Here is a 27,940-nt window from a genome sequence, read left to right on the forward strand (position 1 = left end):
AGTTCAGATCCCAGCACAAGAAAAAGAAAAAAAAATGGGGCACGGGGCAAAGAAGAAATAAAACTGCCTCTAACAGTCCCAGGAAGAGAGGAGATGGTGTCAGGCACTTGTAAAAGAGTTGGACCTTGTGTTAGGACAATCCCTGAGGTCACCAAAAGTCCTGAAACAAAATATGATTCAAATCCAGTTTCCCATTCCTTAGATTTAGATTCTCATGTCAAGGCCCCTGGGCTCTTGATCCCATCAGCCTGAAATGAGACTGCTGGCCCTTAATCTGGATCCCCACTCCCCCGCCTGCCAACAGTACTTGAAAAGGGTTCTCTTCCATTGAGTGCGAGACCTCCTGAAACTGTCAGAAATTCTCGCCAGTGATCCTAAAAGGAGACTGTGGATGTAGTGTGGGAGAGACAACAGGATGTGAGCTTGGTGTGGGGCCCAGTGGTGGAGCTTTTGCCTCGCATGGACATGCCTAGGTTCCACCCTCCACACAGATGCAAGGATCTGTTCTCTTGGTAAAGTTCATGAGTCTTCAGTGCCTGGGGCAGCCTGGCAATAATGGTGCAGGCTATGGAACAGTGTCCTTGCACTGGGGTGGGATGAAATCTCACCTCTGGCCTGGAAGGGTAAATGGACATATCCTGAGAACCAAAAAAGTGGGTAGGTTCTGAACAAAGATTGAAACAAGCAATGTTTTGCTAAGTGGGTGCTTGTGCCCTGTTCTTTTATTTTATCAACTGTGTTTTGACAATTAGTAGGGGGGGAATGTGTCTCAAGCAATTTGAACTCGTCAGGCAGTAAACATTTAGACAGACAATGTGAACTGAGTTATTGTTCTTGTGAGTTTCTTTTCTTTCCTTTTTTTGAAAAGGAGCCGAGCAGGCTCCTTTGCCTCCCCCAGGTCTCTGGAAATGGAAATCTCCCTCTCCTAGGGACAGAGCGAATCCTTAACAATAGCCCTATGACTAGGTTATCTTATAGCCACCTCTATTCCCCAAGAGTTAAGGAGAGATTAACATTCAAGACAATTGGACTAGATCGAGGGGGCAGAGCTACGCCTCCAGCCATCGGATCAGTGTTCTCTGGCTCACAGGGTAGGAGAGGGTCTCGCGTTTGGGGTGGGTCTGGGTGAGTTTGGGTGTCTTGTAAAGAAGTGGGGGTCCTCCAGCTCACAATCACCCTCCTCAGCCTCTCCGCGCGCGCTTCTGATGCGCGCAACCTCTCTGGTCTACGAGCTAACTTTGCATCGCTTGCGGGTGCGGCAAGGAGCAGTGGGAAAGAAGCCAGAGGCAGTTCAGTGGGTGACTTGGGGTGTCCTTGGCTGGCCGTGCCCCGGGGAAGCAGAAGATCTCATTGTCCTGGGATCCGGTGGCGAAAGGAGGCCCCGCCAGCGGGCGCGCGCTCAGTCCCTGCTTTGCAAAGGATTGAACGGCCACCCCAGCAGACTCCAGTGCCGGGCACCATGCGGCGGACCGGGAGCCGCGGGTCGCGGGTCCCCGCGCGGGAGAGGGGCGGGCTGGTGGCCGTGCGCCCTGGCGCTGGGCCAGGCTCGGCGTGAGCAGCGGCGCGAGCGGGCGATGGGCTGACGGAGCCCCGTGGCGGGCGCGGCGGGGACTGGGGTGGCGGCGGGGGCGGGGACGGGGACGGGCGCGCCAGCACCGGCAAGGCGGCTGCGGGCGCCGCGGAGGAGGCGGAGGCGGCGCCGGGCTCCCAGGCCGCCTGGTAGGCCAAGGGCCTGCGCCCGGGACGAATGGGAAGCTGGTTTCCGTGGACTAGCCTCTTACAACCCGAAGTTCCTCGGCTCCCTTAGAAGAGCAAAAAAATAAAAGGTAACGTGTCTTTGTTTCCCGGTCGCGGTGGCAGGGGGGCGATTGATGATGCTGTACTTTTGAACCCATTTTCCAGTGCTGTACTGGGCAGCAGGGACCTGCCACTTCTTTTCTAGGGCCTTAGAGGCTTTTATTTCGCGTCTGTTACATTTTTAAAATGCAAACCCCACGTGGGGCAAATACGATGCTATCTTTTACCAGCCCTTCCCCCTACACACACGCGCGCGCACACACTACACACACACACACACACACACACACACACACACACACACGTTCCTTTGGCATCACAACCCACACTCAGAATTTCCCATGGAGAAAGGAAAGGAGGTTTCTATAATAGATTGGGGGGGGGGGCTAAGCCTTTTTTTTTTTCTGGAAGTGACAGGGGTGTCTGGTCCTTTGGAGAAGGTGGCAGGAGGCCGGGTAACCTCAGCTGCTGAAGCCTGGGAGATGAACTGGCCTTTCCTTCCCAGATGGCTGCAGAGATTAATGCAGAGAAAATGGGAGCCGAGGAGGGGAGGACAGGAAGGAACCCCCGTTAGTACCTGCTTCTTTAAAAATAGCTAAATACAGAGCGTTTGTACTGCAGGCAGCTGCCCAGATGTTGGTGCACATTGGATTTAGAAAGGTCTCCCCAGCGCGCTGCTCTTTGAGACGTGTGGGGGCTGCCTGTGTGTAACCAGCAACGCGCTGTCTTTCTCTGGTCCCTTGCTTGTTAGCAGAGTAACAGCTCAGTCAATTCAGACAAATTTTGCTGAATTTCCAAGGGACGGTTGTTCTAATAATAGCTGTAACCGTGGCTCCTTAATAGACATCCTCATTTTGAACGATGCAGCCGTGCCAGCTCTCTGGGAAGCGCAGCTTGCTGGGAGCTGAGATCCAATGCCGGGAAAGAACTCCCTGACCCCACCATGAATGGACCAGGCGCTGCCTCCCCTATGAATGGAACATCCCAACAGAGGCTGCCGCTGCTGCTCCTGGCTCGGTTCAGTTGGATTCCTCCCCGAATCTGATGAGAGAGATGCTCGGGAAACCTAGACAAGCACATTTCTAAATATAGGATGGTCCCTATTCAATTTTGGATTGATGGGTGCACTTAACTGCAGGATGGTTGGGCTGCCTCTACCCCCCACCTCGGCACCGGTTAAGCTAACTCATCTTTTCCCAAACGTTTTTTGATGGATGTGTGGGAAAGCACCGGTCAGAAAACCCAGGACAAACTGCTGAGTTCATGCAAGGCAGCCACCACTGACTCTGAGGAAAGTACCTTTGGAGCTGGCTACAAACCTGTGCCCTTTAGACTTTGTGAACTAGGATATGCATACCGGCATAAAACCTGCAACAGCGTACAGGGGCCCAGACTTGTGTGCAGGGGAACACATTTCATTGTTTCGTTTCTGGTCTTTAAATGGCATCAAGCTCATTCATAAGCTCTGGGTCCCTGAAAATCAGAGCCTCAGATCAGCAGAAATCTGGTTTTAATTCTCTTAAGTGTTCCTTGTCTCTTACAAACTCGAGGATCAGGATGTGGGCCAACTTGTACGTAGTCTTCTGCAGGCTGCGTGGTCCATTCTGGTGCCTGTGAAGTTTCTTCGGAGCACAACAGGAATGATCATCCTATTGTAATTAGACTAGGCTGAATCTAATTCCTAGAAGTCACAGAGCTTCCATGTACTTTAATTGGCGGTCATATTTGGACATGGTTTGAATTCAACGGTGTATGGGTGTCTGTAGTCGAGGACTATAAAGTTGCCTCCAGAGCAGTGGCAAAGAAGTGGAGTCTGTTGTGAGAAGGTGTGTGTGTGTGTGGAGGTGATCTTCTATTTACTTATTTTTAAGTTCAGTTCTTCTTGTACTAAAGGGGAATGGTGTTAGCACCCATGAGGATCAGCAAGATTCACCCCCCTCTTTTGTGTTAACCAACTACGAGCTGCCACTGCTGTTGCTGAATTCTTTTTAGTATTTGCCTTGAACTAATTTGATTAATAAGACTTCTTTTTATGGCCCTGGGCCTCGTTGTAATTTTAGACATTGTTGACAAGTCCCCTGGTAGCCCAGCAGGTGGCTAGTGCCATTAGTATAATTTTGCCATTGGGGAAACTGAGTCCCCTTGAGGTTCAGCAAGTTTTTGGTTTCTTAATCCATGAGATTTATATGCCAGCTGTGTATAGTAGTGATCTAATTGTCCCCACAATGTTAGAGCCCAAGGCCAAAGAAAAGATAAGAGAGGAGGCCTTGTCTGAGTCCTGGAGCTTGGGGAAAGGCTTTCTAGAAGAGTAGGTAGGTAAATGTCAGGGAAAGTCTCTTGAGTCAGTCTTGGCTTGTGGGTGAAAGCATTGTCATTGTTTTGTGATGGGAAAGAGAAGAACAGGAAATTTCAAGAAATCTTCTTGAGGGCCTTGGCCGGGTGGCTTTTGTCTTTAAGTAGCTGTGGGCTGGAGGTGAGACCTCCCCAGAGACCATGACTAACTTTGCTTCCTAAATACCAAACTTGTGCCCACATTGTTTATGCTGAGGGACATCTTTTCCCGGGGATCCTGAAAGCCATATTCTCCTCATTTCCAAGTGGCCTCAGACCCTTTCTGCAGTTAAGCTAATGCACACAGCGTGACGGAGTCCAGAAATTTCTACTTCATACATTACATTGCTCTTAGATTGGTTTTGCTTTGCTTTGCTTTGCCCTTTACAAATAAAGGAACAATACAACTTCAGGAGAAAATTCTAGTTCTGTAAGTGGGACTGAGAAATAGGCCTCCTAAGAGTTAACTAGTTTAGGAAGTTCTCTTAAAACATGCTATACACAGCATCAAAACGTCAAAGTCTGGGTTCATCACCAACTTTTAAAGTGCCTCTGTCTCTCTGTCCATCTGTCTGCTTGTCTGTCTCTCTTCTTTCCTTGTTCTCTCCGTCCTCCTCTCCTTCCTTCCCTCCTACTCTATCTCTTCTCTCCCTTTAATATCAGGGATTAAATCCAGGGCCTCTTGCATGCTAGGCAACACCACAGAGTCCTAGGGATCCTGGGGAAAGTAGCTCCTAAAATCCAGCCCCTTTCTGCTTTTTCTTTCAAAGTAAGGTCTCACCAAGTTACCCGAGTTACTTTGAACTCAGTCTGTTTAAGGCAACAGGCCTCGAACTAATGATCCTCCTGCCTCAGCTGCCAGAGTAGCTGGGATTGTAGGCCTTCACTGCTAGTCTGGACAATCCTTTTGTTTTCTCATTCTTCTTTCCTTTCTTTCTTTGTTTCTTCCCTTCTTCTTCTTGTTATGATCAGATTATTAGTCAAACCTGTGCTAGAAGCTCTCACTTTGGGTTTACTTGGGAACTCTCCCAGAATCTCCATTGGAGATGACTTCTGATGATAGATGATAGAAAGACAGAAGATGATGCTCTCCCAGCACCTGTTCAATCCTATATCCCAGAAGTTCTGTTCTCCTTGTAGTAAAGGAAAAAGAGGAACTAGCTTCCCTAACTTGTCAGGCTCATAGATAACTCGGGCCTACATTGCCTGGGACATCCCTGGGATTCAATTCATCCATCTCTCTCCCTTGCCCATGGCTGATTCTATGCTGTGTACTGTTCTCAGAAGATACAGCTCTGTAAGGGGAGTACTGCAGCAAGAAAGCAAGAGGAGGAATCAATGGTAAAGCACTCTAGAAACTTCTCTACTCTGGGTGACATCATAGAGTCCTAGAGAACCTGAAGAAAGTGGCTATTAAAAACCCAGCTTACTGAGGAAGGAAGAGATTGAGTGGTTTTTGTTCTGTTTGTTTTGTTTTGTTTGCTTTTTGAGACAGAGTTTCTCTGTAGCTTTGGAGCCTGTCCTGGAACTAACTCTTGGAGACCAGGCTGGCCTCGAACTCACAGAGATCCACCTGCCTCTGCCTCCCGAGTGCTGGGATTAAAAGCAAGATCACCACTGCCCATGTTTATTTGAGTGTTTTTCTCTCTAGCGTTCATTATAACCACAGTTAGAATTAAGCACATTGAGAATATTGTCCATTTCTGTCTTGGTTTTCCCAAGAACGGTTGACTTTAAGAGCCTATATGGTGTCTCTGGGAGCTGTAGGCTGCAGCGTCACCATTGCTCTCTTGAGCACCATTGGAGACAGGTGGCTCCATTGCTCTCTTGAACAAGAAGTTTTCTTAATCAGCATAAATCAGATTGTCGAAACTCGTTTGAGTTCCTTAATTCATCCACTGCCACCCCTTTCTCTGTCCCCAGGCTCAGTGTGTCTGTCTTTGACAAGGACTAATTCAGATGTGCCCTGATCTTGAAGGAAGCCAGCTCCACTCCCAGAAGGATTGTTCTAGAACTACTGATAATAGGGCCTCTTTTACAGACAATAAGCCGAGCTGTTCGTTAACTGTTTATCAAAGGACATGATTCTGGGTGCCCATGTCTGTCTTTTTAATTCTTAACAGCATTGATAGGAACTTGTATTCCACTCTCCAAAGAAATGTTTAACTTGAAGATGGAAATTCCTGCTTAAAAATACAAGCCACAGTTGATAAAAAATCGTAGGGGAATGTGGGGGACCTGTTTCAGTCAGTGGCCTTATCAGCACCAAATAATCAAATAAAAAAGATGAGCTAGTGGTCACAGTTTGAACTGAGTGAGGAAGCTTCCCCTTGGGAGCTGATTGTGCCTCAGAGACGTCTGGCACAGGAGCTACCTGTAAGGAAGTGCCATTTCACTCCTAGGTAGTATTTTCTGGATTTTTGCTGAACGTAGTACCCCAGGTAGGTGTTCATGATGCAGCAGGATTGGAAATTTGTTGGCCATGGTTGAGAGCGCTGGCAGGTTTACACTCTATGCTCTGGGTTTAACTCTGAACACAACTGCATGCTGCTTGTTTTGGTTCCTATACTTTAGTATACATTGACCTAAGCATGGCTCTCACGTAATCTGTGAGGTAGAGGGTGTAGGTGCAGGTGCAGGTACCTGTGTAGGCCAGAAGATATTCGCAGGTCCTCCTCGCTGTCATTCACTTTCTTTTTGATACAAGATATTTCAGTGCTCTGGAACTCACTAAGCAGGTTAATTTGGTGCTGGTTAGTGAGCCTCAGAACTCTGTGTTTCTGTCTTCCCAGCCCTAGGACTATACGTGCATGGCATCTTGCGTTTGGATTTTGAAACATAAAATCGGGGGATTAAACTCAGGTCTGTTACCTAACGGGGATACCCCTCCTGCGTACCTTTTGTTCATGTAACATTGGGTTCGTGTGACCCACTGCTGCTGATGTTCCTTGTGAAATAAGCAGAGCATGAACCTATGATTGGTAGAGGGCTTCCTTTGAGATGAACCATCCAGTGGGTGGAGTAAAATACAGCTTGTCAGGCCATCCTGGGTGTAATCTCCTCTTGGCCCATGCTGTGGAATGGACCTTCTTTCTCAATTCGTAATATATCACCCGTCTCAGACCCAGGGAGTCATTATTATGATGCAAGATGCTAAGCCTTCAAACAGTATGTTTTTGTTTGGGGAACAGGGTCTCATTCTGTCGTCCAGATTGGCTTGACTTGCCTGGAGTGACCTCAAACTTGTAACGCACTGCCTGCCACAGCTTCCTAAGCGCTAAGGTTTCAGGCGTGGGCCACTGCACGTTTTTGTGTGTTTGTTTTGTTGTTTTGTTTTTACGTTTCAATCAACGTCTCTCTCCCTCCTCTCTTCTCAGTTCCTCCCCCACCCCATCCTCTCCACTCCTCCTCCACTGTTTCTCTTCAGACACAGCCAGGTCTCCCATGCGTATGGTGTCTCATGCACTGTTTTGAACACTATTTCCCCCTTTGAATTAGGTAGTCTTTCCCCTGTAACCTCCTGTTACTCCACCATTCCCTCCAGAATTTGTCTGTTCTTTGATGCCCTTGCCTCTCTTTGTCCTTTCTGAATGAGACATGCATGAAAAAGTGGTGTGTAATGGGGACTTGGATTGATGTCGTCTGGTGGCACATGGGAATAAGAGTGGGAGCGTCTCCAGGCTGTGCCGTTCATAACCATAAAATGCACAGTTACGCTCCCCCCACATGCCTGCAAAGTGACCAACCCAAACTGGGGACCCAAATAGTCCAGAGCCATCTGGATCTGTGTGACACACCTACAAATCGCTGGGGAACATGGGCCTGCCTTGCCCACTTCCTGGCTCCCTCTGACGACCCCCAGTAAATATCCAATATTTATTTCTGTGTTGCTCAGAGAGAGAAAGCAGAAAGGGGGGAGGTGGCGAGGACACGAAGCAGACTCCAAGCTGAGCACAATGTGAGGCAGTGTTCCCCTTCTCAATCCCCTTTTATTGGGTCTGTTGAGTGTTTGGTAACAGAAGAACTATAGAGTGACCAGTGGCACAGATGTAGCCTGCAAGGCTTGGCAAGAGGGAGGAGACATGTGCAGAAGTGAGAGCTCAGGGTGGGGGCCGGGGGCGCTGCTGGGTGCACCCAGGGCTCAGTGCACCCGGCGAAGAGGCTCTGCACATGATATGGAGAATTATTAAACTTCTCTCAAGGGGGCATTTTAGCCATGAAACAAGTATAGAGATCATTTTTACCCGTGAGAAGAATTTCACAGCTGTCGAGGGGCCTCCCTAGGGTCTCGTCCGCTGCACCAAGGCATCCCTGCCTTGTGACAGGTATTTACATGACGCCACATGGTGTCACAAACACGCCGTGTGCTGTGACATCCTCTTCTCTGGGTTCGGCTATCCCGCCACTCTTCCACCCTTTAGCAGTGAGACCCGTGATGAGTTACTCACTCAATCCCTCTGAGCTTCAGTAAGCGAAGTCATTCAGAGAATCACGTGAGCTAATGTCCTTGAGGCACCAAAGATGCAATAGGAATGCAAGACTTCCAGAACAAGAAATGTAGGGGCTGGTGAGATGGGTCGGCGGGTGGAGGTGCTTGCCACCAATCCCGGATAGCTGAGTTCCATTCCTGGGACTCCAACTGACAAGAGAACAATAACTCCCACAGGTCTGCTGACCCTCACATGTGTGCTGTGGCAGAGTGTGTGCCCTTCCCCGCATGCTTAAAACAAATAGATAAAGAAAGAAAGAAAACATTCAATTTTTAAATAAAATATTTTGTCTATGATCTACCTTCTTGACCTTGGAAGGCTGAAGAACACTAACTTTGGGGAAATTTGGAACACATTGGGGTCAAAGAAGACATATAGACAGAAACAAGTCATCCATTTTCTCTTACGGTGCTGAAATGTCACAGAAAGTAGTGCAGTAAGAACAAGCCTTAGCTGAGATATTTGTAACGTCGCCCCCACCTTCCAGAAAGAACCTCTACAGGAAGACACAAGCCCCCAGCCATCAATGTTACTGGGAACAGGGAAAGGTTTCTAAGGAGAGGTAGTTAGTGGGACCCAGTGATGTGGTGGGGCATAAGGGTGAATAACCAGGAGACAATGAGGGAGCCTGAGGTGGTGTCTGGCTCTCAGTGCATTAGGAAGCATTACTATGAACGAGGAAGGAAGAGAAGAATGCCTGGGGCTTTGGGCTAGCATGTTGATGCTCCTCACCTTTATAAAATTCTTCAGTTCTCAGAAATGGTCAGAAAGCTCACAGACCTTCTATCTTGGAAAAAATGTAGAGTAAAATTGAAAATGCTGAAGATTGTATCAGCTAGTAGTGTTGCCTATTACTTAGCATCAAAAGGGAAAACTCCAGTTACAGACCTGTACGATGAATCAGTGGGTGAGGGCGCTTGCAGCCGAGAACAAACTCTGATCTCCACATGTGTGATTGGCACATGTGCACCCACACTCAAAACAAATAAATAAGCAAAATAGTTCGGCATTTAATAAGTAAACAGTTAATGTGTCGACTTGATGGCAAAAACCACCTTACAGCCTGAGAACCCTGGATGCTTTTTGGAGCCCCAACCTCCGAATTGCCAAAAGCACTCAATCACACTGAAGATCCTAGGATAGTATCTCTGCAGTGAAAGAATTCAGTGTGCCGATTTACCTAATATTTAACAAGGTCATCTGCACTCTTAGCCTTCTGGGTAAAGGTGAAATAAAATGAGTCAGAGTGAGCAGTGCCCCGCTTTCTGGTGACCAGTTAGCTAGATGTACACAGACGGCAGGCTGAATGTGCTAAATACTGCACAAATTGGAAGTATTTATAGAACATTCTATCTGCTGGCTTCCGAGACTAGGCTATATTTGAGGGACAACTTATGGCTATCTTTTAGCGTTGACAGGGTGGAACATGTCTGTTATTTCATGGAGAAATTATAAGCTGGCATTTATGTGTAGTTCCTTCCTTTCTTTATTGTGGAAAATACGGTTTTTGTAGTACACAACAATTTGGTTTGTCTCTCTTCCTGTTCCCAAGGCTGTAGCTTAGTCAATAGAGATCCCAAACTATTTTAATGCCGAGTTCTACAACTCCCAGCTTGGAAAGATGGCCAGATATTCAGAGTATAATACCCCAGACACAGTGCTTTGTTTCTCATGTAGCTGGAGTCTTTTCTTCCTGCCAATAAAAGTGACCACACTCCAAGAGGAGGAGCAAAATCTCAGCTGGAAAATTCTGAGTTGTAGGTTTTAGGCTGTGATGGCTTTGGGTTTTATATTTAATCATAGGGGGGAAATGGCTACATGTGAGCTGCTCATTTGTAAGAAAAGTAGGATGGGTGTGCCAAAGGCACTGTGATCTGCAGGGAGAGCTGGGCGGTGAAGATGCCACCAGCCAGGCCTTCTCGGCTGATCTTCATACATGGGGTCACTTGTCTGTCGTGCCAAGCTTTCTCCTGGCCGCCTCTGGGTGTTGCAGCTTGTCAATTTCCCCCAGGTTCTCTTCCCCCACCACCCTTGGATGGTGAGCCAGAGTTCAACAGATCTCAGCTGCTGTTCTCTTTGTTACTGGAGCCCCACCTGTGGTTTTCTGATTACTCCTCTTCCTCTTCCTCCTGAGGCTTTCAGATCATTGTCCTGTGATGGCTGACTCACCGGTCTGCCTCTCCACTTCCTCCTGGTGACAGGGTCTGGACTCAGCTGCTCTCCACTGAGCCTCTGACATTTATTGTTCCCAACACCCTGGTCCGCTATTGGTCAACCCGATCTCTTCAAACAAGGTGTCTGCTCCCCCAGTCTTCTCCCAGGACCCCCTCTCTCCTGAGTCATTATAAAACCATCACCATCTGTCCAGTTACCATTTCCCATTCCAGTCCCCCTCTCTCTCTCTCTCTCTCTCTCTCTCTCTCTCTCTCTCTCTCTCTCTTTCTTTCTCCTTTGCTCCTTGAGCCCCTTCCCATCTGCAGTCCAGTTTGACCCAGCCACTTAGCACAGAGGTCAGGAACCTTCACACAGTCTAGCAGCTTCTTATTTCTTAAACTTCCTTCCTCCCATTGTCTTACACACACACACACACACACACACACACACACACACACACAGCCTTGCTTCTGACTTTGTACCTAACCCTGTGCCTGAAACATACCTCTCACTCTTTGGCTGGAGCTTCCCATAGTACCTCTTCCTGGTCCTTTAAGTCACAGCTTCTTTTGTGTGTACAGGTGTGATGTATATGTGTGTGTGCGTGTGTGCATGTGTGCATGTGTGTATGAGTACAGGCACACATGCACATGTAAGCACGTGTGTGTGAAGACCAGAGTGTCACTCTCGGCCATCCATCTTATTTTCTGAGATAGGATCTACACCAGACCTATTTGGCTTATCCCTGCTAGCCAGAAAGCGCAGGGACCCTCCTCTTTCCATCCCTTCTCCCCAGCCCTGGAATTGAAAGCCTATACTACTATGCCTAGCTTTTTACTGGGGTGCTGTGGCTCGAACTCAGGTCTCCACGCTTGTATGCCACAGGCTTTAGCTACTGTGCTGTCTCCTCAGCCCCCACAGTTTCCCCCACAATTTCTTGAATTTATGTGTCAATATAGTGTTGCATAAATTCTGACGACAATGATAAGAGGTTTCAGAACGCTGTACAACCAAAGATGAAATGGGAACCGAACGCCTGGTGAGGAGGTGTTTGTGGCAGTGCACGTCATGTTACATCATTCAGTTTCCCACAGCTTTGGCCCCAGACCCACAGGAACACTGTGTGTGCCATCGCACTCCACACTGCCAACCAAGGCTGCAGGACGCCTTAGCTCAGCTGCAAGACTGTTACAGGAATAGGGGGTGGGGATAAGGATAGCGTGTCCAACAGCTTCTGAAATGACCCTAAACATGCCCTCTGATATTTACATGAAGGGGTATTCTCCACATTGACAGTTGTAAGTTCAAAATATCTACCAACTCTAGAAATGCCAAGGATGCTCTGTCTCTACAGCATCAAATAGTCAGAATTTAACTGTTTCCATATGGATTTAACTAATATATGAAAATAAACAAGCACATCCCTCTCATTAGTATGCAAATGCTGTTATCTATGATAAATGGTAAAATTATACGTATACCACAAAATTGTTTAAAAATAAATTCTTTTTTCTTTTTCTTTTTTGTTTTTTCGAGACAGGGTTTCTCTGTGGCTTTGGAGCCTGTCCTGGAACTAGCTCTTGTAGACCAGGCTGGTCTCGAACTCACAGAGATCCACCTGCCTCTGCCTCCCAAGAGCTGGGATTAAAGGCGTGCGCCACCACCGCCCGGCTTAAAAATAAATTTTAAATTTAATATCAGTCAATGCTTCATGTATGTTTGTGTATGTGCACGCATGTGCGTGCGAATGTCCAGGACCATGTAAAATCTTCGCAGGCAAAATGAGTCCTGAGTGGAAAGGGTTTAAGATGCCCTGCTCTAAGCAGTCAGGTCCCCTCCCTTTCTCCACTACAACATTACCCTGGAACATGGTGCTCCAGCAGAATCTAAGTTTCAATGGCCAGGTTGCATGTGACATCCACCTATGGCTTTTGCTTTTCTACATCTTAATTTGTTTTGTTGGCAGAGGGTGGTACCCATATGCCACTGCCTGCACTTCAGTGAGGGTCAGCTTGCCTGAGTCTGTCCTCTCCTTCCACCACGTGGGTTCTGAGGACCCAATTCAGGCTGGCAAGTGCCTTCACCTTCTGAGCCATCTTGCCAGTGCCTCGTCATGGGTTTTTAAGGCAGGAACTGTATCTGTCTTATTGTTGATTCTTCAGCACCCACTGCTATTCTTGGCATTTGCTAAGTGCTTGAGGGTAAATAAGACCTCACGATAGGAATTCCCATTTCTTTACTTGTTTGTTTTAAATCTTCATTTACTTTTTCCTCCCCAGGTTCGGTGTCTGACATGACGGTCAGCTCCACTCCCTAACACATCACACCCTTCTCATGCCGCTCTGTCAGAGGGTTGTGCATTGGGTTGCTGTGGTAGCTGTAACTCTTTCAGTGAAAGGAGTAGCCTGGTACTCGTAGAAAAATGTCAGAAAGCCGCTGAGCCCCACAAAGGCATGCACCCTTGGATTCAGCCAGCCACCCAATATAGACCTGGTACCACTTCAGTAGGGTGTCGAGAAGAACATATTTACCCTGGGGGAGCTTGTGACCAAAGAGAAGGAAGAAACAGACAGTAGACATAATAGATGAACAAGTTCTATAGAATGCTGAGGGTAGCAAGCGCCATAGATATGGATAAAGATACTGAGATGTGCCTAGAGCATCCTTTTTTATCTTATATGTGCAGTGTGCACATGTGGATATGTGAGTATGCACACTTTGGCGGGGGTGAGCTGTACTGTAAATGAAGACTATGTGTTCATTTCCCGGCCACCCAGAGCCGAATATCACACAGAAACTGTAGTAATTCCAACACTGTTTGGCCAATAGCTTATTTCTAGCTAGCTCTGACATCTTCAATTAATCCATCTCTATTAATCGTGTATCATCACAAGTTTGTGGCCTACTAGTGAGATTCCAGTATCTGTCTCATTCGGCAGCTACGTGGCGTCTCCCTGACTCCACCTATTCTATCTATAGATCTCTTCCAGCCTGTCTATATTCTGCCCTGCCATATAGGTCAAAGTAGCTTCTTTATTAACCAGTGGTAATAAAACATATTCATAGCATACAGAGGGGAATCCCACATCACTGTACACCTGTACACTGTACATGTATGCATGTTTCTGTGGAGGTCTGAGGTCAACATCAGATCAACATGACTGATCTGTCTTCCAAATCTTTACATTGCAATTAACAAAAGGATTGGGGCTGGGAGGTGGTAGAGCTCTGGGTTTAATGGGAGCAGAAGTGTGACCTCAGGGAGCTGCAGGGGTCTGAGTGAGGGGAGAGCAAATGAAGGGCAGTGGAAGTCACACGGGCGTGGAAAGCTCCTGCAGTAGAAGACAGTGCAGAGATAGGGAACCCCTTGTCCCACCGGGGTGGGAGGCTGCACAGGGATGGTTCGCATATTCCTAGGCTGAGACTGCAGCAGAAGACCAGAAGTGAGCGAGCATGCAGCCAGACGGCTATTACAAAAACCCAGGTGACTGATAGATTGGCCAGTAATGCCCAGGTCCTGGGTGACATCCTGACTGGGAGAAACAAGTGAGTCCAAGACTTGGGAGCTAAAGAACAGAAAACAGATGTGGAAGACGGAGTTGTTACCTGTGAGGAAAAGCATGGTTTAGGGAGGCCCTAGACCCAGGTTTCCACATGGAACCTACAAAGCTAATGCCACTTAACATGCTGAGGGAGTGGCTTTATGTGTTTCTATGATGCCTGGGTCAAGGGACAACCCAGTGAGACATGCTAAGCTGGGATTTATCCATGTTTAGATAATGTTAAAGCATGGTAGAGATCACACACACACACACACACACACACACACACACACACACATGCAAAATCACCACCCAGCATTTGGGAAATGGAGGGAGGCAGGGGCTCATGAGTCCAGCCTGGGCTACATTAAAGAGTTATAAGCCATTCTGGCCTACATAGCAAAGTCTTATCTAAAGAAGGGGGTTCACACTAGTTAGCCTAACAGCTCAGTTCTCCTGAATATGACAATGTTTGGGAGGAAAGTATATTATTTGAAAAACAAGTTAATTTTCCAAAGGGCATGGCACCCTGTTGAAATGTGCTATTGTGTAAATTAAACCTGCCTTTCTGTAGGTTTCTTTTTGATATGCAGAAGAGCTGTCTCTAACTCTCAAGTCTTCTGGATTTGTTGACATAGCATGGATTTATATACTGTGTAAATTTAAAGTATACTGTTGGAAATTAGGCACATATGGTTTTTTTTTTTTTCAGGCCAGGTATCACTGTGTAGTGTAGGTTGCACTTGAACTCACTATGGTATGTTTTGGCATGTGCCCATGAAACCATGATCACCACCAAGAACTGCAGCTTCAGGACCACTGAGATCGCTCAGTGGGTAAAGGTGCTTGCTGCCAAGCCTGACAAAGCTAAGTTAGATCCCTGGGAGAAAATTGACTCACACCAGAAGTTCTCCGACATCCCCAAATGCACCATGGCAGGTGTATGTATAAGACACACACACACAGACACAGACACACAGACACAGACACACACAGACACACACACACACACACAAAGAAAACCTTAGCTTCATACTTCTAATCCGCTTTAATTTTCCTCTTTTTATTCATTGTTTTTTTATTAGCATACAAACTAATGGGTTTCCCTCTGGCATCTTGATACATATGTATTATTGCGCCATTGATATTATATCCATCCATCCATTACCTTCTCTTGTCTCCTCTCCCCCTTCCTGCTGCTCCCTTAACCAGTCATCTTAGCTGAGGGTCTTTTGTGTTTTAAGCTCCATGAAAGGCACTAGGAAATATGTAAGACTGGGTTACTATCCTGCCACCTACGTTTGCCCTGGCTGAAAATTCCTGCCCTCCTGATAGCACTGTCAAATTCCAGCCTCTCGTCCAGGGCTTTTTCACGAACACAGTGTGTTTGGGTATCTATCCAATGGCTCTGAGTGATATACATGGTAAACTAATTAAAGTCAAAACGCAGCAAAGAAACCCTGTCATGTTTTAAAGAGCTCTGATCTGGGGGAAACCTCTGTCTTTTGTCTCTCCTTGCACAGAAAGGGTCCAAACAGTGGGTAACTCTCGGGCTCTTTTTCTGCATGTCATAAACATCGTATTACCTCCTGCGGGGAGCTTTGAAAAACCATTCAGTGTCCAATTAGAATTTTTGATTTGAATAACAGATACAATGTAATGTCTTTATTTCTGTAGCTGCACCCTGATGCTATGTGCCCTGCATAGTTTTAGCATGTTTGGTGTGGCAATTGCTGTTGAAGGCCCTGAATTAATTCCAGTAATATCAGGTCCACTTGGAGCCAGTGGACCTTGGAGTGAGAACTAATGGGCCCCATACCTCTCCCCACACCATATCTCTCTCTCTCTCTCTCTCTCTCTCTCTCTCTCTCTCTCTCTCTCTCTCTCTCTCTCTCTCTCTCTCAACACAACACTAAAAAATGATGGTCACTGACCGTGGGGCATCGCTGCAACTTTCTTCTCCTTCGAGCTGTTGAGACTCAATCAGAAGCCCAGAAACAGGTCTAGTGTAGGGTGCTACACAGGGCAGGCGGCCAGTGTGGAAACCTCCCTGAAGATGAATGGAGGGGGCAATCTGCCAACACAGCTCAGTGAAAGCAAGAAGCCCCTGCCAATGGCTTTCTGGTGGAATCTGTTCCAAAGAACTCAGTTATGTAAACACCCAGGCAGCAGGCCCCAGTCCAGATGGACTGCCCCGTACAGATGTCAGAGTAGCTGTTAAAACTTCTCTTGATGTAAGCACCGTGCCTTCCCAAATGCTTTTTGGACTTTTTACTGATGTCTGGGGGCTGACTTTCTAACTTCTGGAGCTGGAGCCCTGGGACCACCCTACAGGAGGGGTACTTCAGGGTTCTGGAACACTGAAAACGTAATCCTGTCAAGTGTTGCTGAGGCTACACATGAGGGTAGCATGCTTCATGCCATGTACAGTAGGACTTGGCACCCAAGTTCTCAGGGCCCCTGCATCAAGCCTCCTGAGATATATGGCTGTAGTCCATAGGCTTCCAGACTGAGTTCTGCCAAAGCAGGTGGCCTGGTGGCTCATGGCAAGTCTTTGGTATTTTTTCTGTGTGCTTTAAGAGCCACTAAGGCCCCAAGTAAAATTTACAGAGCGTACAGAGAGTCCAGAGTACTATTACCTGCCCCACACATTGAAGTGGGCAATGAAGGATATACTATATAAAGAAAACCATTCTTAAAACCTTGCCCATTTGGCAAGCTGTACCAACAGCCACAAATGGCAGTCAGTACTGATTCTGGTTGATGTTCAGTGTTAGGTTCTTCCTCATTGGTGTCATGGGATACCTGACATGGACAACTGAAGGGACTGTCACCTAGGAGATACAGTCCGTCATGGCAGATGGAGGTACATCCATGGCACAGATGGCTTGTTCTTTTTAGTATGTGTAGTGAGAGTTCATTTGTATTTTAATAAATAAATCTTGCCTGAAGTTCAGAGAGTGAGACAGCTGCACTGATCAGCCTTACAGACCAGGCAGTGGTGACACACACCTTTAATCCCAGTAGCCACACTAGTTTGCCATCGAAACCAGGTGGTAATGGTGCACGCATTTAATCCCAGCACGAGAGAGGACTATAAAATGGGAGGAGACATCTCTCACACACAGTTTTATTCTGAGATCACTGGAGGCAGGATCGCCATTTTGGATTGAGGTAGAGGTAAGAGCCAGTAGCTGACTGTTTTTCTTCTCTAACCTTCAGGTTGAATCCCAGTGTCTGTCTCTGGGTTTTTATTAATCGTGCTACAAGTGTGGACCAGGAAACAGAAGTAGGAAAGCTATAGCCACTTCACCTTCCCCTCCCCCTGCATACACATCAGTGGCTTGCTTCCTCTAGGTAGGTCCTGCTTCCTAAATGTTCCGCAGTCCCCCCAAATGAGCCCCATGAGCTGGGATCAATTAGTCCAAGACAGAAGCTTGTGAGAGGTGTTTTCATTGCTGACCTTAATGTGAAATCATGTGGGCATAGGGACTACAGAGAATATACATGTTCCCAAGCCTGAGTTCAGGGACGTTTCCTCAGAAAAGAGAACCACAAACCTCTCAACAAATGCAGATTCCAACCTATAAAACCTCTTAAGCCAAAATATGTACTCAGTGCCTATAATGGCAGTTAAATTTTTATTGCAGGCACACACATATTGTCATTTTAACGTCAATAAAGTATTTGGAATACAACTGTGAAAACTTGTTGTTTTATGAGACCCACATTGCAAATAGTGCACTGTGACTTCCATGGATGGCAATACAGCCAAAAATGAGCGTAAATGCAAACACGATGGAAGACTGACTTCAATATTGGATAAAGTCATATGGCCAAGAAGATGTCCTTAGTTTTTAGATACTGAGCACACGACTGCTCCACCCAAACAGCAGCAATACATGTAAATGTTTAACACATAATAAAACAATGGCTTTTCTTTTTTCTTTTCTTTTTTTTTTTTTTTTTTTGGCTCTGGGCACTCTAACTGGGCCCTTTGCATGTTAGCAGGTGTTCTACTATCTAGCTACACTCCCAGTCACAGCATGATTTTTTCATTTGGTGAGATAAGTTCTTAGGTAGTCTAGACGAGCCCTATCTTCTGTTTGGTCTGTCCCCACTCCTCACAGGCCCGGATTGTGGGCATGCGCCACCATGGCCAGTGTGTGCGCAGTGCTGCGGTCGCGTATGTTAGGCCAGCACTTCGCTCAGACCCGTCAACGTTACATTTTAAATAGAGGATATTTGGTTACACACGTGTACACAGGAAACTGGAAATTAAAAAAAAAGGATGTGGTCTTGCTTATTAATCTGGTGTATCACGTTCTTAAAAAAAATTTCTTTGTGTGCAGTAAATAAATGAAATGTTATGTCTCACCCAACTGGGTGTACTATTAGAGGAAACAAAAGGTTCAGATATCACCTATTAAAATGAATATATTTTCTAGAAAAACCTTGCTTACACCTGTGCACAAGTGTTCACGTCTTGTCCATCACGACTTATAAAGAGGAGGGAGGGTGATCTTAGAGCTCTTGTGTGGCACCTTCCCCGAGCTCAGCAATCCGTTCCACATCCTCCTGCCTTCTGACCATCCTCGTCTCTGTGACCACAGGATAACCCACTCTGTTTTGAACAGTGATGTCTGTGTAGCAAATGTCCTTTTATTGAAACTGGATGTGTCTTCTGGAACTTCTACCCACTGACTGCATTTCTTGGCCACCAAAGAAACAGTTTTTCTCCTTTCTCCTGCATATCAAAATAGGAAAATCTCTCCTTAGGACAGCTCTGTTTCATATCTGCTGTCTCCCTGCAATGGGCAGAGCCTTCCTGTGAACACAGGAATGCAGACAGGAAGATGACCCGTGCCATCCTACGCTATAGCCTTTGCTATACAGGCTCTGAGTATATTTTCCCTGGCAGTCCTGGGATGGTTAAGTTTCTGAACTTGTTACTCTTTCTTGGACTAACCCCAGTTTATTTTCTGTTTCTATCTTTTTTTTTCTTGCATAAAATATTGTACCTGGAATTAGACAGAGAGTTGAGAAATGTTTTGACTCTACTGGAGTGTGAGAATGCTTCCTAATTCCCTTTTTCCAGATGTACTGTTTTTGACCCCCAAACAGAAAAAAAGTAGCTCCCAACTTCTACACGCTAAAGCTGCATTGAGCCCTCTTTGCTATCTGCAGATTTGATGAGCCTGCCTTCTGTGCTTCTTTACAAATTGCCGAGGAAAAACAGCCAGATGAAGAAAGACGGCCTATGTTTTGGTATCGCTTTCCCATTTTCAAGTGTGTTTGTGATTAGATCCTGAACCTCAAGCGTTTCCCACCCCCTTCCAGGCTGTGCTAATTTCTACATCAGTTAGGATAAAACTGATCTGGAAACAGTGTTCTGCAGCTCCGGCTCCGTGCAGTCTTGCAGGAGGTTCGCCATCCTTCCGTTCTTCACCAGCTCAGCTGTCGCTCTTTCTGCTCATCCCGAGCCGCACTCTTCCTCCAGCGCATTGCGCGTTGCACGGCAGATGTTTCTGGAGTATGACGCGTTCGCTCCCGTTCTGGGCTTCTTAACATCCTGCGGCCTCTGCCAGAGCTCTATAGCTCTGTGGATACTACTTACTCACCAGGGGTCGGTCAGCTCACCAGGTGTGGGTCTCTGCAACGGTCATAGTCTGCTCGACTGAATTTGGGTGTGTTTCCAGAGAGGTAGGTCTGGGAAGTCAAACTCACTCTGACCACACGGCCACCATCCCATGGCTGGGGTCCTGGACTGAATAGAAAGGGGGAGGCAGCTGAGTGTCTGAATTCTTCCTTCTGCCCTCTGACCTGTCACGTTGTGAGCGAGCAAGCTCCCGCAGCCACAGCCGCCAGCGAGTCACCCTGCCACTGTGCTTTCCTTGTGATGGAGGGCACCCTCACACCGTGAGCCCGGAGAATCCCTCCTTAGGTTGCTTTTATCCGGCACTTTCTCACAGGAAGGACAGACGCTAGCACAGGCCCCTCCCCTCACCCTTGCTGTCCCTGTGACTGCCTGTTTATGCGGCCTTTCCTCTACCCATAGAAACATGGGATTTTCTTAGGTAGAGTGACAAAATTGGGTTTGTCGTTACGTAGTAATGACGTGCCTGAACCATGATAAAGGTACTACAAGCACTTGAGTGAACACGTAGCATGGTAAACATTATTGCATGTGATCCTTTAACTCCGTTTCTCTTGTTACAATAAATTCCTCGAAAAGAAATGAATTAGTCCAAGGAGAAAAACCTTTTAGCCATTGGTCTTCTAGTTTTATTTCATGTAGACTGTTAGTGGTCTTTTAATTAAGCTGTAATTATGTGCTAATTAAAGAATTTTATCTTGAAAATATTAACCCTTCATTATTACCTTCAATTGCTTTTATTTCTTTTTTCTCTTTTAGATGTATTTTATGTTTTATGTGTGTGAGTGTTTTGCTCACATGTATGTATGTGCGCCGCATGCATGCCTCCTGCCATGGGGATTAGAAGAGGGCATCATATCCCCTGACACTGGACTCTATGGATGGTGTTGTAAGCCACCTTTGGTCACAAACCCTGGTCCTCTGCAAGAGCAACAAGTGCTCTTAAACCACTGAGCCATCTGTCCGGCCGCACATTTATCTTATCTTTTTGTGGAATGAAATTGGTTTTTAGGATTATTTTAATGTATTCAAATCATAACTTGGCTCATTACTTTTGTGCTTAGAGAAACTTAAGAAATAATCTGATACGTAAGTTTTGATTTCATTACATAGTGTCTTACTTTTTTTGTTTATAATAAGGTTAGGGTTTCATATTGTAGCAATACTGTCCTGGAATTCACAGAAATTCTCCTGCCTTAGCTTCCCAAATGCTGGGATTATAGGCACAAGCCAAGATGCCTGGCTTTATAAATTTTTAACTTAACCATCTGGGACTTACCCTCGGGGACATATATGCTTATTATGTTATTTTTACACTCCCCGTGCTCGATGAGAAGACAGAAACAAATCAGAAACTGAACTGTTCTGAGTTCTTCTGTGAGCCCATGTCTGTGCGTTGCAGATGGGAACAACGGGGACTCCATCCATTTTCTGCCTCGCCTTGCTTTGATCACGCCTTGAGGAGCTCCCACTGTCCTTTGAGTCCTTGTTTTAAATATCTCTATATCCATAAAAATGTGTGCTGAGCTGTAACTCTTCCCCAGAGATTGTGTGCTGCTGTTGCTCGTCCAAGTCATACCCCACCTTTGGGAGTTCTCCATGCAGATTCCCTGTGTTTTTGAGTGCAGAGGTCTCTGCTTTCTCATTGAATTCTTTTCCTCCTGTCACCCACCACCTTTTGACTTTTGAAATCTACATCCTTTGCAAATGATGTCTTTTTAGATCCATAGTATCAGCCTTATCTCCTTTTATTCAACCTTATCTTTCTCCTGGCTAGTTAAGACTGTCTTTCTGAAGCCTGGGGTCCTGGACTGATTCCCCTTTCAACTCTAAACAGTCATCTAAACAAAAGATAGACACCTCTGTTTTCCTTTGGGAGGGGACCTCTTTCTAAACAGTCATCTAAACAAAAGGAAAGGTAGATACTTGTGCTTTCCTTTGGCAAGATGGGGGACTCCCTCTTCATCCTGAAAAAAAGAAAAACCAAAAATAAATAAATAAAATAAAACAACAATAACACACTCCTCTGCTAAGATCTTGAAGCCAAGACTGAACTTGTATATCAATGGTGAGGTATTAATTTCTCCCTTCTTTCTTGTTTTAAGGCAAGCAGGGGGCATTAGGAGCGTATAATCATTTTTGTGTGTTCTGTATTTTTAAGGTTTATACCCCATTGAGGCACCCTTGCACATCTATAAAGGCATGTGTACTGTAAGATGCACATGTATGCACATGTATGTGGATGCTATCATTAGTAACCATGTGGGTTTGTTTGCATGTGTGTAAGAGTAGCACTTGAGCATTTCCAGCACCCTGGGTCTTAGTGTCCCTAAGCAGCTTGTCTTCAGCCAACTCCAATATTACTTTTCCTTGTGTGAGTATTTTCTGTGTGTGTGTGTGTCTGTGTTCACATATGTGCAGGTATATACATGCATGGGTTGCTCCTGAAAATAGGCACACATGCACATGGAGGTCAGAGAACCACAGTCCTGATTGCAGAAGGTACAGGAGCCATGTCAGAACCCAAACGGGACAACCCAGTTAGGATCCTGGGGGTGTCCAGCTGGTCAGAGTGGCAGGTTAAAAAAAAATGCTGCTCCCCACTAGGAGCTTGGAGACCTCCTTGTGTCTGTCCACCACTCTGCAGATGACACCTTTGCTCTAAAATCGAAGTCAGGATCCAGGTGCTTCACATCACTCCCAGCTCGTGCATCTGGATCTCCCAGCATCTGCTTCTTCCCGACATTCGTAGGGTGTTGGGATGACAGATGTAAGGATAACATGCTCCACCTTGGTCCTTGGCTTGGTATGGACTGTGCAGACGTGACCTTCCACACCTGAGGTACCCCTTCATGACATCCATGCTACCAGCCTGGCCTCCCTCACTGTGCTCTTTGGTTAGGAAGTGAAGCATGCCCTTTCCTCCCCACATCCTGAAATGTCAGGTCAGAGAATGTTGTAGAATGTTGTCCTCCAAGCTTTATAGCCATTATCATCTTAGTCACAACCACCTTGACCACCTGGAAGATACCTTCAAGGTTGGGCTTGTTGACTTCTGTTAGAAGCAGGCCAGGAGGGTTAGACCCTAATCTGAGACCTCAGCAGTTCCCTCCTGCACTGCCATGCCAACAGTGTGTGATTTACCCAGCTGCAAGTGCTCTAGTGATCTCCTGGACTCAGGGAGTACCAGAGGATGTGTGGGAGCTTAACCGAGTAGACAGTGCTGTCTCCACATCTCTGAGGAAGTCGTCATCCCTGCTGAAGAAAGACTTACCAGTGGGGCAGTTGTTTGGGGGTCACTCATACTCCTGCAAGTAACCCTCACTCGTGCCGTGTAAGTAAGCTGAATAAACTCATTGATTCGCCGAGGTGACTTGGGAGAATCATATTTTGCTCCATCCTGGTTGAGTATCCGTATCTTGGTTGAGTAGGCATTTGGTCCACCTACCCAGGAAACATCACACAACAGGTATACTTATCTGTAAGATTCCTGCAGAACCACTTTTAGGACCTGTTGGTTGTACTTATCTCTTCCTTGTCTGGATCCATGCGTCATCTTCTAAACATTAGGCCTAGACACTGAGTTTGTGTGTTTCTAATCCGTCTCTGATGCAGAGCTTAAGATGCCTGGGTTGTTAGGCCTAAACTGAGCACGTCTTTAAGTGTTTGTACTTTGGGCACCATGGTGGGTTAAAGTACAGACTGGCTATTAGTAGTTGAGATCCCAGCAGGATCATGTGCACAGGATAACATGTTAGGAGTTGAGGCTTCAACTCACACAGGCCTCTAAGAAATTGTTCTCACCTCAAACATAGCAACCCCAAGCTGTCCCCATGGCATGAATGTGGCCCAAGACCCTAGGTCTTCTCTCTGCATTATCAGGAAAAAGAAAAGAAAAAAAAAACCTCAATTTCTCTTTTTGCTTTAGACAAATAAAGACCCAGGGGCAGGGATGTCCTCAGAATATGCTTGCTGGGGAGCCTCAGGGACACCCCATCCATACCTATAATCTCCCCCCATGCGAATGTGCAGAATGTTTGTGATTGCTGATTCAACTTGGACGGCACACTGCTTTGTCATGTGAATTCCCTTCTAATAAAGCCCCTCGGGAACTTCCCTCTGTCCTGGATGAACTGCAGCTGTGTTCTACAGCCAAGGGCCTCCAGGGCACGCCTGTGTGTGCTCTTCTAGATCCAGGAGCATTACATAAAGACAGAGACAGCGCAGCCTGAGAGAGGCCAGCGCAAACAAGGGGCAATGTCAGTCTCTCCAAAAGAGTCTTCTGGTGGGCAGCACTTGCGTTAATCTGTCTTTCCTCTGTCTCTTTTTAATATGCTAATTCTTTTATTATGTGTGTGCATGTGTGTGTACCTGTGCATGCAGGTACACATGTCATGGATAGGGGTATACGCCCCTTTCTGTTGTCCTTCTTTAAAACCCCACCTTATGCCCTCCCACGCCCCATTGCATGCTGTTTGGCTCTAAGGCTGCTGTCCTTCAGCTAGTAGTAAGAATAAATTCATTTCATCTCAATCTGAGTTGGGACTAGGTCTTTAGTCTTTCCCAGTGGATTCGAACACCCCAACATATTAATGCCAGAGGTCAGTCGGCCTTGGACATTTTAATCTATCACTTCATCTCTAACATCTCTAGCTTACTGATTCTGATAGGCTAGCTGGTTAATGAGCTGCAGGGGTCCATCCGTCTCTACTCCCATAGCACTTGTGTGACAGGAGCTCACCACTTCCTGGGCTTTGGACATAGGCTCTGTGGATCTGAACTCAGCATGCTGGTGCTTATACAATAGAGGCTTTACCAACTAAGCTGACTGCTCAGATCCAATATGCTAATGCTTTTTAAAAGTGGACCTAAACTCAGATAAGGGACAGTCCTAATCAACATGGACATTGTTTCTTCTTTTACCTTTAGACACTGAGCAAAGGGGGCTTTCTGCCCACTGTTGTTAGGTCAGTTACGTCCGTGTGCATGCTTAACAGTGGGAGGACTATTCCTAACCCGTTAAACTGCCCAGGTCCCTTGTCATCTGGGTGTTCGCGGTCAGCTGGCCCTGCAGGAGTTGCTCTGTTGCAGGCATTGTTCTCCTCGTGCCTGGGAGATGCTCTACGGTTATTGAGACTTTTGTAGCCTTGCAACCTTTGCGTTTCCGTCTCAGTCTTTGGTCCTTTCCTTCTCCAAGGAGGACACTGGAGTAGAGAGAGTGATGTGAGGTGATGCTTTGAGGTGACTCAGAAGGTTGGAATTCCAACAGAGACTCGTGTTGGGAAGTTGTAGTCATGTCCTTGGAATTTCCTTCAGAGCCAGCAAACAGCCTGGGTCAAAGGTCAGATTGTGAGGCGCTGTTGGAATGCATCCGGCATCCTTACAGCTAGTGGTTTGAGGGACCCTGTGAGCAGGAAAGATGTACATTTTTACTTCCAGTCTCAGATCCATGCTGTTGGACTCCAACTTCCCCATTTGGTGGTAAAGGTCTCAGGGACCGTGTTTAAGGTTGTTTCAAGACTATTGGCAATTTCCTAAATAAAACATTGTCAGGAATACTGATTCCTATTTTATGCAGTTCTCACAAGTCATTAATATTTCTCATATTAGTGTCTCATCAACTGATCTCAAAAATGCAAATGAATCAAACCTTGGTAACTCTCTTTGGTTTTAGTAAAGAGACTTAGACAGACAGTAGTCACTAGGTTAACATGATTTGCAAGCTTGTGCCTGAGCAGCTGGCCTTTCCTTGCACATCCTCTTCCTCTCCCCCCAGACTCTATAATTCTTTCAGTGTTAACTAGCTTCAGAAAACTGAGAAACTATAATGACATGTATTATTAGTTGAATTTTTCTTAAGAGAAATAGAAGGTATAAGCCGGGCTGGCCTCAAACTTGCTATGTAGCCAGGAATGACCATAGCATCCGATCCTTCTGCCTCTGCTTCCCACATATTGGGATTAGAAGTAGTGTTCACAACCATGCCCAGTCCTTTTTAGTGCTGGAACTTGAACCCAGGGCTGCTGTGTGTTGGGCAGGAGGCACTCTATCAGCTGACCTAACTCTGCAGCCCCTGGTTGACTGGGTTTTTAGTTTTCATTTTAAACCAGAGACCATTTTTCAAAACTAAGTTCAGGATGTGCTGCGTTCTCTAGGTTGAGTTACTGTTCACAAAAGTGCGTCACACATAGCATGGTAGGAACCGTGAAAGAGGCACCATTTCCGTAGAGCTCTCCTGGACGCGTGCATCCAATGAGTCATTAATTGGAAGACAAGAAAGTGGGAAAAGAGTGCAGTAGATAGGGTGACTAAAGCAAAAGGGAGGGGATGGTGAGATGATGGCTCAGCAGGTAAAGGCACCTGCCTCGAAGCCTGACACCCTAAGTTCAATCCCCGGAAGGTTTGTTCTTCCCTGTTGGTTAATTTTGTTATCTGGCAATTTCATATATGCCTAGAATGAGATCTGATGACTCTTCACTCCTTTCTCTCCTCCCATCCCCATCCACCCACCCACCATCCTACCAATCCCTTCCCCAGACTTATGACCTTGGGTTTTGTTTTGTGACCCATTTAATTAGGGTCATCTGTGTGACCATTGGGTGAGAACTATCCCCTAGGTCCTGGAAGGTCATCGGAAGGGCTTTTTAATGGCATCTTTCCCATGGGTTCTGGGGATGAAACTCAGTCTCTTATATTTGCAAGGCAAGCACTTTATAAACAGCCATCTCCCCAGCCCTCTAAAGTACTTGGGTTTGTGTTAAAATAGGCACTATTAAACTGATTGGCTGAGGAGCAGTCTTGTCTGCTCTATTCCGTGTGACTAATCTCTAACGCCTTCATTTTTTTGAACCACCTTTTAACTGTTTTTTTTTTTAATATTGATACTTTCAGGTTAGCATACAAAGTAATGAGTTTCATTGTGTCATTGTTTTGCTGCTGTTATTTTTTTTAACAAGTTGTTAAATGTGTACAGTACACAGCTGGGGCAGGTAGAGAGGCCCCATCCCTAAGCCAGAAGCTTTCCACCTCCTGTGTCCTCATATATCATCCGCTATTCTCCTGATCCCTGCCCCTGTGCAGGACGGTTTTATTGGCAACTTTATCATACACAGATCATTTCATATCTGACTATATTACCTTTTCCTGGTCTTCATGAGTTCACGTGTGTCCTATCAGCAACGTTGGATGCCTCACTTTCAAAATAACACTTCTTCAAGTATGCCTAAAAATGACAGAGTACTTGGCATGCCCACGTTACTCTAGAAGGTGTAGGCAGGAAAGTGATTTATGGTTAGAACCGGAGCCAGCTGACGTCTGTGCTCAGCCTCGCTCTCCAGAGGGTTTCCTTTGAGGGTGATTCCCAGGGCTCCCATTGTGCCTGTGCAGCTGTAAGCGGGGTGGGGGGGGGAATTATTTTACAATTGTGAGGGCTGGGAAAAAATTCTGGGTGCCTAGCAAGCCAAACAATACTACAGATGTCTTCTCTTTGAGTGCACCCACAAGGGTGAGCCTGCTTTGAACTGATGATGAAAACTGGGTGCTCCGATCTTACTTGAGAAGGAGACAATGAACAGGTGCCCTTTTGAGACATGAACCACAGTGGTGCTCTCAGAGGAGAGCTGTGCCTTCCATCATGACTCAAAGAGCTCTGTTCCGACTCCTCTCCGCGGCAACTTTGGTGGGGTTATTTTGCTTTCTGCAAGGGAGGCGTGGAGCAAACTGGCAATAAATAATACATCAACATCTCAATACATAGTTACTCAACATAGCAAGAAGAAAAAACAATGTTATTTAATTTTAGTGGCAATTTTATTTTTCAGACGAAGACATCTGAGAGGTAAACTTTTAAGTCTGAACCTTATGTACAATGGTATATTTTGATAAAGTGACAGACTTCTTCCTTTTTATAACTGGGGGCACATGCCTTTAATCCAAATTCTGCAGAGGCACAGGCAGACTCTCTCTGAGTT

General features: G+C 46.3%; 1 protein-coding gene across 4 annotated transcripts in view; it reads left to right on the forward strand.

The window, feature by feature from the left end:
- The window catches only part of Frmd4a (FERM domain containing 4A), a 312,601-nt gene that overhangs the window by 97,911 nt on the left and 186,750 nt on the right, over positions 1–27,940 (forward strand). Inside the window, exon 1 of one of the 4 annotated variants that reach the window (XM_050150456.1) lies at positions 1,025–1,091. The exons of 2 other annotated variants lie outside the window; for them this stretch is intronic. The gene's annotated coding sequence lies outside the window, so the exon portion shown is untranslated. Of the gene's footprint in view, positions 1–1,024; positions 1,092–1,649; positions 1,827–27,940 lie in introns of those variants that run through there. One more of the 4 variants, XM_050150455.1, reaches the window with a different exon arrangement.

The sequence above is a fragment of the Alexandromys fortis genome, unplaced genomic scaffold (genome assembly GCF_014885135.2).
Source record: "Alexandromys fortis isolate MF-2015 unplaced genomic scaffold, M_Fortis_MF-2015_v1.1 scaffold_69, whole genome shotgun sequence".
Taxonomy (NCBI): Eukaryota; Metazoa; Chordata; class Mammalia; order Rodentia; family Cricetidae; genus Alexandromys; species Alexandromys fortis.